The sequence below is a fragment of the Tupaia chinensis genome, unplaced genomic scaffold (genome assembly GCF_000334495.1).
Source record: "Tupaia chinensis unplaced genomic scaffold, TupChi_1.0 Scaffold138441_1, whole genome shotgun sequence".
Lineage (NCBI taxonomy): Eukaryota > Metazoa > Chordata > Mammalia > Scandentia > Tupaiidae > Tupaia > Tupaia belangeri.
Window position 1 is genome coordinate 412,619 of NW_006198338.1, and position 14,761 is coordinate 427,379.

Genomic DNA, 14,761 nt, shown 5'->3' on the forward strand with positions numbered 1-14,761 from the left:
GCAGAGTTGCTGACCCGAATGTGGGCTGACTTTGGAGCCACTGCATTCTAAGAAAATAAGCTCAGGAATTAGTGTGCAGGTAGGAATCTTGTCAAACAGAGAAAATCACTATGACTGCGCCTTTTGAAGTGCTGATTCCAGTTTCTTTTAGTTAACTGGCTTGCGGGTGAGATGAGAAACTGAAAGACAGGGCAGGAGGGGAAAAGGAGGAGGAAGACTGAGGCCTGGAGGGAAGAGTAAGGCGGACAGAGCCGAGAGATGGAAAAGGAACAAGTGGGGGAAAAGCCCAGTGAAATCCATGAGTGAAAACAGGACCAAGAGCTCAGAAAGGAGCAGACTGGGCTCAAGGAAGCAGAAAGGACACACTGATTCAAGAAAGCCTGGAAACTTCCATGCCTATCTCTCCCTCACACTCACCCAAGCAAACCTCAAGTGTCCAACACCCACTTCTGTCTGCACCTTCGCGCACCCACACAGCAGCTCCTGGCTGAGCGACACGTAACCCTCTTAATCAGTTGCACTTTGAGTTCCTGACAGTGACTTGTCTGTGTCGCCTGGGGGTTTTGCTATATGTCCCTTATCACTCAGCCTCAACCCCAAGATAGCCATCTCACACTTGGTCCACTGACTCCATTCTCAGCTGCTCGTCTCTCTTCTGATTTCACTGAGAAGAATATCAACACCAGAAGCAGTTTCACACACTGCCGTCCTAGTCTCCTCTGTGTCAACCCCGCTAAGTATAGTCATCCATCCTCCTGGCTTTAATACCGTCAACAGGCTGGCGATGCCCACACGTATGTCACTAGCCTAACCCATACTCTTCCCTAAACTTGATTCATGCATTAACTGCCTGCTTGACAGTTCCATGTGAGGCATCTAAAGTGTAATTTTCCCCAAATAAACACTTCATTCATATTCCACAAACCTCATCCTACCCTTGGGATTTGCCTCTCAATTAATGACATCTATACCCTTCAGTTGCTCAGGTCAAAAACGCAATATACAGTGCTTTTTTTTTTTTTTTTTGAGAGTTTTTTTGCTATAGGGCACGTGCACTCACCAGACAGACAGAGAGAGATAGCGAGATAGAAAGTGAGAAATCACCCCCCAGGGGGGATGGCCACGCTGCAATCCCGTCTCCTCCATTCTCCTCTCGGGATCTTGGGCACGCACGCACACGCACCCGGCGTGAGTTTTACGCCACCGGGTCCAGGACGCAAACCATGGTCGACTACGTGGGAGTCCAGCGACATAGCCATTACGCTAACTGCTGGTTCCCGAGTACTTTTTTTTGTATAGTTAACACTACTGAACATGTCTTTAGCTAGCCTTGTCCCACTGATATTTTCAATAGCCACTACCTTTGCCTAGTAGAGTGTAAGGCTTGTAAATTGGCATGGAAATTTAAAGCAGGTTCTTTTTTTTAATGTTTATTTTATTTTTCATTTACATTTCTAAATTTCATTTTCTTTTATACATTCAATCACATTATTTAGCTTTACAAAGTGAATATTTCAATACGAAGCAGGTTCTTGTTGATGCACAGCACAAATTAGTTATATATGGGGAGGGTAGTTTTTCATCTTCAGTGTCTCTGATGCAGCTTATATGAAATTATTGTTCTGTTAATTGAATGCCAGTCTGTAATTGAAAAAAAAAATTGCAGCTGTTCTGTTGACACTCTGATTGCTTTTAAGTAAATAACATTTTTTTTTAATTAAGAAAAAACACAATTCGTGGGACACAGACATAGTTTGTTATTTTTTTAAAAAATAATTATTTTATTTAACTTTATTTATTTATTTAAATTTGACCAGAGAGGAGGGAGAAAGGAGGTTTGTTTGCTATAGGGTGCGCGCACTCGCCAGAAAGAGAGAGACAGAGAGACAGAAAGTGAGAAATCACCCCCCAGGGGGGATGGTCACGCCACAATCCCTTCTCCTCCATTCTCCTCTCGGGATCTTGGCACACAAGCACACACCCTGGCGTGAGTTTTAAGCCACCGGGTCCGAGACGCGAACTGCGGTCGACTACATGGGAGTCCAGCGACATAGCCATTACGCTAACTGCTGGTCCCTATATTTTGTTATTTGTTAATGAGGATGTGTACAGTATTCTCAACTGGACTGAGATAGGTACCATGCTGGATAAAGATCTCTTACAATCGAAATGATGTATAGCGATTGAATGTATAAATAATAATAATAATTTAAAAAACACAATTCACCCTCACACTTCTCCTTCCCTCAAACTGTAGATCCAAGCCATGAGCATATTCTGTTGCCTAATATTCCACATGTATCTGGAACCGACCAGCACCTCCTATTTGAATTACGGTGCTAGCATCCCCACTCTTGCCACTCAGTGTTTCCCTGGCAGTTCTCACCCCACTCACCCCGACCTCCAGGCTACCTTAGTATCCATCCTCTTCAAGCTGTACAGAGAGGCAGTACAAAGCAGAGGTAAGGGGATGCACAGACTGACTGATCTTTAACTGCCAGAGGCCATGTGCTCTCACCAGAGAGAGACAAAAACACAGACAGAGAGAGAAAGCGCCCCCTAGAGGGATGTGATCACACCGCAATCTCCTCTCTTCCATCTCTTGCTCTTGTCAATATTTCCGGCATGTGTGTACACGTGCCGGGCATGTTTTTCAAGCCCCCAGGGCTGGGAATCGAACTGAGGTTGGCCATGGGATTTGGCTCCTGAAACCACAAAGCTACTGGGTCAGCCCCAGATTGCTTGCTTTTTGACTCTTTCTGTTATTAGTTAAGTGATCTTAGATAAGTTACTAAACTTCCTTCTCCCTTCTATTCTTTGTCTATAAAATGAAAATAGTCATGGATTTGTCTTCTAGGGTTTTTAATGAGAGTTTAAAGGGAGACCTCTTTCTTTTCTTTTTTTTTTTTTTAGAGATTTTCACTGCAGGGCACGTGCGCTCGCCAGACAGACAGAGAGAGACATAGAGACAGAAAGCGAGAAATCACCCCCCAGGGGAGATGGTCACGCCGCAATCCCTTCTCCTCCATTTTCCTCTCGGGATCTTGGGCACGCACGCACACACGCCCGGCGTGAGTTTCAAGCCACCGGGTCTGGGACACGAACCGCGGTTGACTACATGGGAATCCAGCGACATAGCCATTACGCTAACTGCTGGTTCCCGAGACCTCTTTCTTAATAGGTCAAAATTTCAATAATTTCCTCAGCACCTATGAGCTACCTGTTTTCCTGTTCAGCACATTACACATTCCCATTTGCTAAGTGGATACATATTTCTGGTGACAAGTGGCAGGGGGCCAGGTGCACTCTAAGCCACAAGATAGATGTTGAAAAATATCTTGAGTAAGCTTGATGATGGAGAAAGATATTTCCAGGATGAGGAACCATATGTGTAATGGTGTGGAAAAATTAACTTGGGCTTAGCTGTTACTTACTGTGTTAGGCATTGTTCTAGGCATGTACAAATACCAGCTCCTCATGACAGTTCTATGGGGTAACCAATCAGTTACTTTTCTATTGTTCTGTCCTAACCTTACAAGGAATGTAACTTTTATCGTTGTTGTTTTGTTTTTGTGTTTTTTTGTTTTTGTTTTTGTTTTTGCTAGAGCAGAGAAGGAGGGAGACAGAGAGACAAAGTGAGAAAGCACCTCTGTCAAGAGATGACCACATCACAATCCCTTCTTCTCTATTTTCCTCTTGGGACTTTGGGCATGCACACACATGTGCCCAGTGTGTTTTCCAAGCCACCAGGTCTGGGGCTCAAATCGCACAGTCGGCCACGTGGGATCCAGCTACTTCAACCACCATGCTATCGGTTGGCCCAGAAGTAACTTTCAAATGACCAACCTGTTCTTGATTGCTTCTGCTTTCTTCAGCCCTTCTTTGTCCATAAGATCTTAACCTTTTGGAACCAGCAGTTAGCGTAATGGCTATGTCGCTGGACTCCCACATAGTTGACCGTGGTTTGCGTCCCGAACCTGGTGGCTTAAAACTCACGCCGGGCGCGTGTGCATGCGTGCCCAAGATCCCGAGAGGAGAATGGAGGAGAAGGGATTGCGGCGTGACCATTCCCTCTGGGGGGTGATTTCTCGCTTTCTGTCTCTCTGTCTGTCTGGCGAGAGAAAACCTCTCAAAAAAAAAAAAAAAAAAAATCTTAACCTCTTCTTCCCCATTCCTTGGAACACTTACTCTATTTTATGGAATGAAGTGGTCCCTGATTCTAGACTCACAATAAAAGTCAACGAAGCTCTTTCAATTTGTTGTAATTTTATCTTTTGACTAGACCATATCCTGAGTTAGAAAACAAATTTCAACACATTAAAACAAAACAAAACAAAACACTAAATCATACAGAGTGTGTTCTCTTACCACAGCAGAATCTAACTAACAATCAGTAAGAGAGAGGTAACAGAAAAATCCCTAAACATGTGGTAACTAAACAATCCATTTGTAAACAATCATGGCTCAATGAGGAAATCTCAAGGGAACAACAGAGATCAGAAGATGCTACCCCTAAATATCACCTTGGGAGACCAAAATATGTCATCCAGAAGTGCCTTTTAGGAATAAGGATTATTTTGATCTGATTATTTTGGGAATCAGCAGGCACAAGAGAAGCTCTGAAAACAAGAGAAGTTATCCTTTTGCAAAAGACGTTCATATCTGTAAAGGAAATCTCCAGCGTCTCTTCTCATACCAGAAAGAAAAGAATGACTCTAACTCTCTAGAAAGTCTTACCAATGAAGAAGTCACTAAAAATATGCCTTAAAAAAATCCTTATGTTTATTTACTATGCTTTTCTCTGACCATCTCTTCATTTCTGTACTCTCCAATACACTTCTTTCTTTGTCTTAGTTGATGATGGTTAAGTATAAATTCAAATCTACTTCTTCCTGAAATTTACTCATCCTTCCCCTGGGTATCAGCCATGTATCCATAAGATATACGTGTGATTAAAACTTCTCATTGCATTTCTCTTGTGAAATCTGCCTTTTTCAGTTGAGAATTATGAAGGGTAGAGAGAACATTATTTTCCCTCCCTATTGTAAATTAAACATGCGCACACACACACACATTAGCTGAGTGAAAACAAGAGTATAAACTATCAAAATTTGTTGGATGTGACTGAAACAGTGTTGACAAGAAAACATAAAGCACTACATCTTTACATTAGAAAAAGAGGAAAGTTGTTAGATAGATCATTTAAGCTGACATCTGAAGAATGTAGAAAAAAGAAAAGCAAGGGGCTGCTGGTGGTGTGGTGGTTAAAGCACTAGACTCTAACATGGCTGACCAGAGTTTGAATCCCAGACCAGGCAGCTTGCTTTCTCTGTCTCTCTCTGTGATTCTCTCTGGTGAGCTCATGTACTCTGTAGCAAAATTAAATAATAATAATGATAAATACATAATTCTTTAAAAAAAAAAAAGAAAAGAAAAAGAAACCCAAAGCTAGCAGAAGGAAGAAATAACAAAGAGTAGAAATTAGTGAAATTAAAAACAGAAAAGCAATAGCGAAAAATCAAGGGGAAAGGTTTCTTCTTTTATTTTTTTTCTTTCTTTTTTTCTTTTTTATCTATTTTATTTTCACTTTTATAGGAGTTTGTGGAAGAACAGCTAAAGAGCACTCAGTGGTTGCTCCTACCCTTTCAGTGGCCTGAGCAGTGGGAGCTGTAGGCTGGTCTTCAATGGCAGGCTGATCACCCCATTCTTTGTCAACAGGAAGCTGCTGGAGAGGGACAGAGACCACACCTGCATGCCTTCAGACCAGTCCACAAATTCTCACTGAGTAGTAATAAGCTCAGGAGCTGGAGCAGTCCATTCACCCTGAAATTCCTCAATGGTGGCCTACTTGTTCTCAATGGCTTCAGGATCTCTGTACAAGTGCAGATCAAGCATGACATCTTGTGGGTGTTCCCAGCCTCGAACTGTAAACAGCTCTTTGTCCTTCCATGGGTGAATAGCTAACCTGTGGTACATTCATCCCTTAACCTATCACTCCATAATAAAGAGGAACAAATTACTGAGGCACACCATGACAAGGATGAATTTCTAATGAATTAGACTTAATGAAAACAAAAAAGCCAGTCTCAAAAGTTTCCACATTCTATGTATTTAACATTCCCAGATATATGGTAAAAAGGCAATGTGAGGAATCCTTATGAGGCCACCAGATGGTATGGAGGTTAAGGCAGCTGGATCCCACTGCCAACAGAGCGTTTCAAGCCCCAGGCCCTGCAGCTTTAAAAACATACTGGAATATGAGGAAGTGTTCAACATCTCTCATGATAAGGGAGATGCAGATTAAAACCACAATGAGATATCACCTAACCCCTGTCAGAATGGCAAAGATTAAAATATAAAAAGTGGTAAGAATTAGTGGAGATGTGGTGAAAGGGGAACTCTCCTACACTGTTGGTGGGAATGTAAACTGGTTCAGTCACTGTGGAGAACAATACGGAGGTTCCTCAAAGATCTACAAATAGAACTACATTTGATCCAGCAATCCCACTTCTGGGTATCTACCCAAAGGACAGGAGAACGCTCAGTCAGAAAAGCGCTTGCACATCAGTGTTTATTGTGGCATTCTCCACGATTGCCAAGACATGGAACCAACCCAAATGTCCACAAACTGATGAATGGATTGAAAAAGTGTGGCACATATATTCGATGGAATACTACTCAGCCATAAAAAACAAGACCCTGGCATTTGATAGAAAGTGGTCAGATATGGAGGATCTATTGCTGAGTGAAGTAAGCCAAGATATGAAAGAAAGATATTGTATGTATCCACTCAATATATACCGACTATCCGCACTCTATGGTAGAGATCAAAATATTGGAGGGCATAAAAGCAATGAAAATAGTTAGAAATGCTGAAGACAGTGTGGAACGGGGCAGGAGAAGAGTATAGAGAAGGATAGCAAGAGAACAAACAGAGAGGCATGACGTTAATGAGACACAGAAATGGTTTATTACCTGTTGATGATGACATGTCTAATATTCTCAACTGGACTGGTCTGAGGAGTATTTCATATTGGGTAAATTCTTTTTATAAGCAAAATGGTATATAGTGATCAAATGTTTAAAAAGTAACGAGAATAAAAAAATGATAATAATCTGGAAAAACGATGAAAAGCTTTTCGATGATGATGTGCATAGTAATGTCTTTTTTTTGACTGATATGCATGGTATTCCTTCTGGAAAAAGAAATGTAATACAATGTAAATATACATGTGATTCAATGTAATATAAGCAATGTCCCGACCCGCGGGACTGTCGAACAGGTTTCTTGGGGGAGGGAGTGAGAGATGGGACAAACACACACAGACACACCAAGTGGAGACAATACAAGGTGCTGATCAAGTCTTCTGGTCTTCTGTTTATTGAGGAAGAATGTCGAGTTATATGCAGGCTGGTGGGCATTGATTGGTTGCCCGAAATGCAAATGAGATAGAACAGTATGAGCCAATCATTGATGTGGGTGGATCTCTCCCATCACCTAGAAATCCAACCTCCCCGGGGAGAACGGTTGGTCACATGATTTCTGAGAAATGGTTTGCTCAGTGAGGAAGTGAAACCTAATGGTTTCCAAGATGGCGGATAGCTCAAGATGGCTTCCGTATGCAGTGCCCCTCCACAAAGCAAGATTTTGATAATAATAAATAAAATTAAAAATGAATAAATGAAAACATGCTGGGGCATGTGTGCAGGCGTGCCAAAAACACTGAGAAGAGAATGGAGGAGAAGGGATTGCAGCATGGCTATACCCCTTGGTGGGGAGTTTTTCTCTCTATCTGGAGAGCACTCATGCCCTATTGTAAATTTTTTAAAAAATGGAATTGTTCCATATTTTGGCTGGTTGTGATGTTGCACTACAAATTTGCAAGATGTTACATTAAAGGGAAACTAGGTAAAGTGTACATAGAATCTCTTTGTATTATTGTTTACAACTCCATGTGAATCTATGATAATTTCAAAATAAAAATAAACAAGCAAATGACCAGTATCAGCTTATTAGTTTATTTCCCTGTATACCAAGCATCTCACTGTTTATTTTAGTTTTTACTTGAATATTGCAGATTGGGAATCTTTTCGTGTAGTTATCACTCCATTCTATTTCCCCTGGCATACTCTTGGCCCATTTTTCTTTGTAGCTGTCTTTTTCTGATTAATCGGAGGCTCTCTTTGTATGACGGACATTAACACACTGTATATGTCACTTAGACGACTCTAAGTGAGAACTGAATTTCGTATTCTATCCCTCAAAGTTTCAAAAATGTAACACGGAAGTTTTGTTCTGGTTGTCCTAGTGGGTCATCAGGAAAGTCATGATGTGTTTTTGCATACATTGTGCCTTTCTTGATGACTTAATAGACACATGTATATGTAGTCCTCATCGATCTCAGCCCTAGTGCAGTACACTGACAATCCCATCTTCTCTGATCACTTGACTGGAATCATATAGGTAAGTAATTGAGCCCAGATCAGTCTCCAGTCTACCCGGTACCAACCCATGATTGTCTTTTACTGAATTATATTATTTTCAGTATCACTTATGCTATCTGCATTTGCAGGTAATTTGTATAGGGTCAACATTATTCTTACATAGGAAACTGATCATTGCTAATTTATTGACCACTATAGGCCAATAAGAATATAACACGCACTATTGCATGCTTGCTTGTGTGTGTGAATTTGGCAGAGAGTGCATGTAGTCACCTGAGAGAGACAGAGAGAGAAGGAGGGAAAGTAGAAAGGCATGGCCATGCCACAATCCATTCTCCAGCTCTCCTTCTGGGATTTTTGAACATGTACACAGACGAGCCCAGTGTTGTTTTTCAAGCCACCAGATCTGAGACTAGAGCCTTGCAGTCAGCCATATGGGATCCAGCTGCCTTAACTACCATGCCTCCTGCTGGCTCCAAATATCACAGACATCAACCCATTTATTCCTCATCCAAATGATAAGACAGAGAAGTTATTATATTGTTAATGAAGGAGAAGCTTAGATTGGTGAAGTAGCTTGCCCAAAGTTAAGGCAACTAATAAATAAAGCTCAAACCTTGGTTCCCTGGCATGGAAGTTCTGTGATAGTGTTCCATTTGGGGGTATACTTCGGGACCTGCTTCAAATCAGAACCCTAACTAACCTTATGTAACTAAGACATACCCCAAGACTCTTACCAAGACGCTGTGCCCACTGGTTGGAACAGACATTCTCTTCCACCCCTATAACCGCCAGGAGGTGGGAAATTCCAAGGAAGAAGAGAATCATTTCGCACGAGCAGAAGATATCTAAAAATCTCTGAGGTCGCAAATGGCAACCCATCTGATATGAGTCAGAGGGTTCACTGAGAACACCACGATAGTTTTATTTCCAGATAACCGTCAGAGTGGAAATAAAAATGGCCATCTGACCTATGAAACACAGAAAGGTTGGTTCACATGCTTTTTATGCAGGGGATTTCTAAACTTAAGATATTTTTTTCTAAGTGATACATGCAAAAAATAAAACAGTAATACAAGTTTATAACAAAATATAGCTGTCCCTGTCCTCAACCCCCACACCAGTCCCATAATCCAGAAAAAGTCACCATTAACACCTTGAGTTAATTTTTTTCCCTGAGATTTACCATCAAAATGTCTAAGTAGTGGGAACCAGCAGTTAGCGTAATGGCTATGTTGCTGGGCTCCCATGTAGTTGACCGCGGTTCGCGTCCCGGACCCGGTGGCTTAAAACTCACACCAGGCGCGTGTGTGTGCATGCCCAAGATCCCGAGAGGAGAATGGAGGAGAAGGGATTGCGGCGTGACCATCCTGTCTGGGGGGGTGATTTCTCGCTTTCTGTCTCTATGTCTCTCTCTGTCTGTCTGGCGAGCACACGCGCCCTATAGCAAAAACCTTTCCAAAAAAAAAAAAAATGTCTAAATAGTATGTTTGTCCTATTTTGAGTTTAGTATTCTTTTCTATTCCTATTGAGATAGTTAAGAATTTAGTTTTCTTATTGAGGTGGGAGGACTGGGTGATCAGACCCAACACCCATATCGGTTCTTGTCCTACGCCCACGAAGAATTAGAGATGCAGACTCGGAGAGGAGAGGAAAGCAGAATTTGTTAGGCAAGGAGAAAAAGCTTCCAATGTAGTGGAAGGGGGCTTGAATGGGTTGCCAAAGAAGGACTGGAGGAGAGGAGATTTTTTTCTTTTTTTTCTTTTTGGAGAGGTTCTTGCTATAGAGCACATGCACTCGCCAGACGGACAGAGACGGAGAGACAGAAAGCGAGAAATCACCCCCCAGGGAGGATGGCCACGCTGCAATCCCTTCTCCTCCATTCTCCTCTCAGGATCTTGGGCACACACACACCCGTCGTGAGTTTAAGTCACTGGGTCTGGGACTCAAACCGTGGTCGACTACATGGGAGCCCAGTGACATAGCCATTACGCCAACTGCTGGCCCCGGAAATTATTTTTTAAACAAAGCTCATGATTTATTCACATTTTCTTAGTTTTAAATTAATATCTATTTATATCCCAAGACCCTCTCTAGGATACCACATTACATCAAGTTTTTAAAAATATTATTTTATTTATTTATTATTATTATTATTATTTAATTCACCAGAGAGAGTCAGAGAGAGGGAGAGAGAGGGAGAAGGAAAGTAAGAAAACAAGCACCAGGTCCAGGGATTCGAACTATGGTCAGCCATGTTGGAGTCCAGCGCTTTAAACACTATGCCACATGGTGGTCCACATTGAGTTCTTATGTATCATTAGGCTCTCTTGTGTACATCATATTCTCAGATTTTCCTTGTTTTTTTTTTCCTTTCTTTCAATTTTTTTAAATTCATACCTTAAATTCCTATACATTATTTAGATCGTGAAGAGACTTTCCCCAGCATGATATACACCTCGGTCCAGCCCAGTTGAGACGATTGAACACATCCTCGTCAACAGATAATAAACCTTGTCTGTGTCCCACAAGTGTCTTACCTCTCCAATTTCCCCCCCAAATTTCCTTTTCTACCCTCTTCCCCTCCCACACTCTTTTTCCAACAAAGAGGGGCTAGAGGTGAGGAGATTTTATCTAGCAGCCCGAGCAAAGGGTTGGCTCTCTGATAAGGAAGTGGGCTTTAGAAAATGGTTACGTGTAGTCTGAGTGATTTATTCACCTATTCTTTGTGGGGTCAGCAGACCAGAGCATTCTGTCCTTATTAGGACGCAGTTACTGAAGAGAATCTGTGCCCTCAGCTCAATGTACCAGCTTTCGGCTATGAAAGCTTAGCCACTGTGACTCCATCTTCCGTCTTTACCCTGTCTGTGTGTTCGATATCCCTATCACCTGCTTTATTACTAAGGAGTCATCATTTCTTTAGGAACATGTCAAAGGGGTGCATATTGTACATTGAATGGACCATAGAGGAAAACCACAGAGACCTCATTAAAAAGAAAAACATAGTGACCTCCTTTTGGGGCCCCTACTTTATCTATCTGTAAGTGGGTCTGACTCCAATCTCATTGTCTTTCTCCCCTCTTTTAATCTCTCAAAAGCATTATAACACAAAAAGTATTAATGTTTTGTTTCTTAAGCTATTTTTTTTGATTAATCATCTTCCTTTTAATTATTTTCTTAATCTTCTATGTGCACGTAAGTAGTTTTTAAAGAATTATTCCTGTCGATCTTTCCAAACAAGGACTTTAGTTAGTTTTCCTAAATGCCTAATCCTCTCCTGGTTTCCCCCTCCTGCCCCACCCCAGGCCCGGCCTGCTCAGCCCTCATTTCTCCAGGCCTCACCTGCCCCTCCTACAACGGCTATTACCCTTGGATTTCTCTTCTTTATCCTCCTGGACTGATGCTCCTGTTTCTCTGATCTCGTATCTTTTGTTTTCTTTGTTTCCTCTCTGTTTTTCTGAAGCACATCCCACAGTAACTTCCTACGAAAAGACATCTAGGGACCAGCAGTTAGCATAATGGCTATGTCGCTAGACTCCCATGAAGTCGACCGCGGTTCGCGTCCCGGACCCGGTAGCTTAAAACTCACGAGAAGTCTGATCGTATTAGGGTTATTCATCTTTTCTAAGTAACCTTTTCCATTACCTCTGTTTCTCTCTCTCTCTCTTCCTCTCTCTCTTTCCTTCACACCCTCCCTCTCTTCCTCTCTCCCTCATCCTGCTCAACCCTTGTCCTCCAAGATCTTTCCTTTATCCCTCATGTTCTGAATATTTTTTGATGTTGTGCCTTAGTGTGATTCTTTTATTCACTTGCCATTTTTAATATGGAGGCTCATGCCTTTCAGTTCTGAGAAAACTTTTCTACATTAGGTCGAATCATATGAAATTGCTGATATTTAACATTTTTACCTTATAAGGATGGCAACTTTATAGTTTTAAACCAATATCTTTAATAATTGTATTCTTCTAGGACCAGCAGTGGGTGTAATGGCTATGTCTCTGGACTCCCATGTAGCTGACCGCAGTTCAAGTCCTGGACCCGGTGGCTTAAACTCATGCCGGGCGCATGTGCATGCATGCTCAAGATCCCAAGAGGAGAATGGAGGAGAAGGGATTGCGGTGTGGCCATCCCCGCTGGGGGGTGATTTCTCGCTTTCTATCTCTCTGTCTCTCTGTCTTTCTGGCGAGCGCATGCGCCCTATAGCAAAAACCTTTCAAAATAAAATAAAATAAAATAAAATAAATTTGCTGGAACTGGGCACTCCAGCAGACAGAGCTGGAGAGGGCCCAGGGGGGACATGGTCAATCCCTTCCCTTGTGCAGAGCTAGAAATGGAGGCACAGCGCATTGGGTTCAGCACTCCAGTCAGTGGAAACTGCTTGTCACGAACAGTTGTGGGGAGAGTAGAAGAATAACTAAAACTCAGTACTCACTGTACTGTTCGGTCAAAGTATAACTCCAGAGGAAGTCATTCACTGAAGCCAATCTCAACCCTCGTTCTGAATCCATTACCCTGAGCAAATAGAAGTTCAAGAAGAAAGCAGGTGCTGAGCAAGACGGGAGAGGATTAGCAGTTGCACGAAGACTCAGTGTGCCTTCTGACTGTGGGAGAGGGGTTTCTGAAGGCCTTTCTGACTGTTCCTCCAGCCCAGACATCACCTGAGTGGGTTTTCTTTCTTCCTTTGTTTAAAAAAATTTTGGTTTAATTCACTTGATTTTTCTTGTTTAAAAATTCTATGTTGTGGCCACAGTTGGAGCCTGAATCCTCTGGTGTGAGTCTTGACAAGATGGTCCATGAATTCCTGACATGGAGACTTGGTGAACATGGTCTCTTTTCAGAGGTTGGAGGTCAGATATAGGTCTTGGAGATGGTGTCAAAGGTGGCTTTGGTGAAACTGCCCAGGGTGAGCTGTAGCAGCCATCAGTGACAACCATCATTGGTAATTCCTTGGGCATGGGGTCAACATGATTCCAGTGCTTCTGGGGGCGGGGATGAGGCACACCAGCACAGAGCCATAGCAGCTGGTCACCTTGGAAAGGACAGTGTGGGGCTCGCTGATCTTGTTCCCCCAGGAGCCTCTCTGCACAGTGATGATAGAGAGCTTGGCTAGGATGAGGGTCCCCCAGATGGTGGTGGCCACCTCCTTTACTCCCAAGCCAACGTGGTCATTGTAGCCCCCAATGGTGACAAACATCTTGAAGTTGGTTGGCTGGCCAGTGCAAGTCTACTTCTGCACAGGCATAAACTTCGTAATCCCATCCTGGAGATATGTCCCCAAGAAAAAGTCAATCTCAGACTTCTTGATGAGTGTGAAGAAGAGATAGATCTCCTGTGGGGAGTTGATCTTTAAGACTTTGACTAGATTAGTCACCCAGCTTAGTCACCAGGATCCACTCCTTGTCCTCGGTCTTGCCTCTGCAAGCTCCACAGCCTTGGCCCAGTCCCAACCACAGCTGCAACCCCAGCCCTGGGGACACTGCCAAAGTCTCCACAGAAGCCACAGTGGCCCCCAAGGCCTCTCAGCTCAAAGAAGAAGTAGGTTTACCTTTGTGGCCTGGTTGACCACAGTGCAGGGTCTCCAAAGCCAATCTTTGGGACAGAGGTCCATCTTGCAAAGCTAAAGTTAAAAAGTTCTCTAGATAATTCCAGTAATTTTTCCATCAGGGCCTCCAGTGATACACCCAGACAGTATAGAAGCAGATTTTGGCCCCCTTGTCTGGTTATTTAGTTCTTGACCAGAACAGAATGAGCCCCATGGACATTCTCCAGGACACTGGAAAGCCTGCCTCTTGGGCAGGCCTCATGGCCTGATGGCCTCATGCCCTGTCCTAGCTGGCCATGCTGACCTTTGCACTTCCGTGTTGCCCTCCCCCAGGCAAATCTCTACCTCCTTCAGTGTCCAGGAGATCGCTGGTCTGCTCTTGTGCTTTATCATTTCCGTCACTTGTGGTCAACTTGATGAGCCCATGTACCATTGCCTCTGTGTGCTTCTGTGCCAGGCAGGGGTCTAGGGAAGAAGGACTCTTAGTGCCCCCTCCTGGGCTATGAGATCTGCATGAATTCAGAGTAGGTCTGCCCAAGTCCAGACTGTGGGGAGGTTGGGAGGGATGATGGTGAATTGATTCATCTCTTTGGTCAATACTTCCTCAAAGCATCCCTTTTGGTCTTCTCTCAAAGAAGTCCTTTCAAGTCAGGCACTGTGTCCTCTGAGATCGGGACCAGCCTTTCTCTGCTCATTTGCTTTTCTGCTTGTCAGACTTCTCTACCAGCCCAGTCTGTTTCTTCATCCGGGTACTCTTCTACTGACCTAGGAGGG

At 43.0% G+C, this 14,761-nt stretch overlaps 2 pseudogenes; one reads left to right on the forward strand and one right to left on the reverse strand.

Moving 5' to 3' along the window:
- Positions 1 to 13,107, forward strand: part of LOC102498166 (PWWP domain-containing protein 2A-like) — a 34,971-nt pseudogene extending 21,864 nt beyond the window's left edge.
- A 71-nt stretch (positions 13,108 to 13,178) lies between these two features.
- LOC102498572 (40S ribosomal protein S2 pseudogene) lies at positions 13,179 to 14,420 on the reverse strand (annotated as a pseudogene).
- Positions 14,421 to 14,761: the final 341 nt, after the last annotated feature.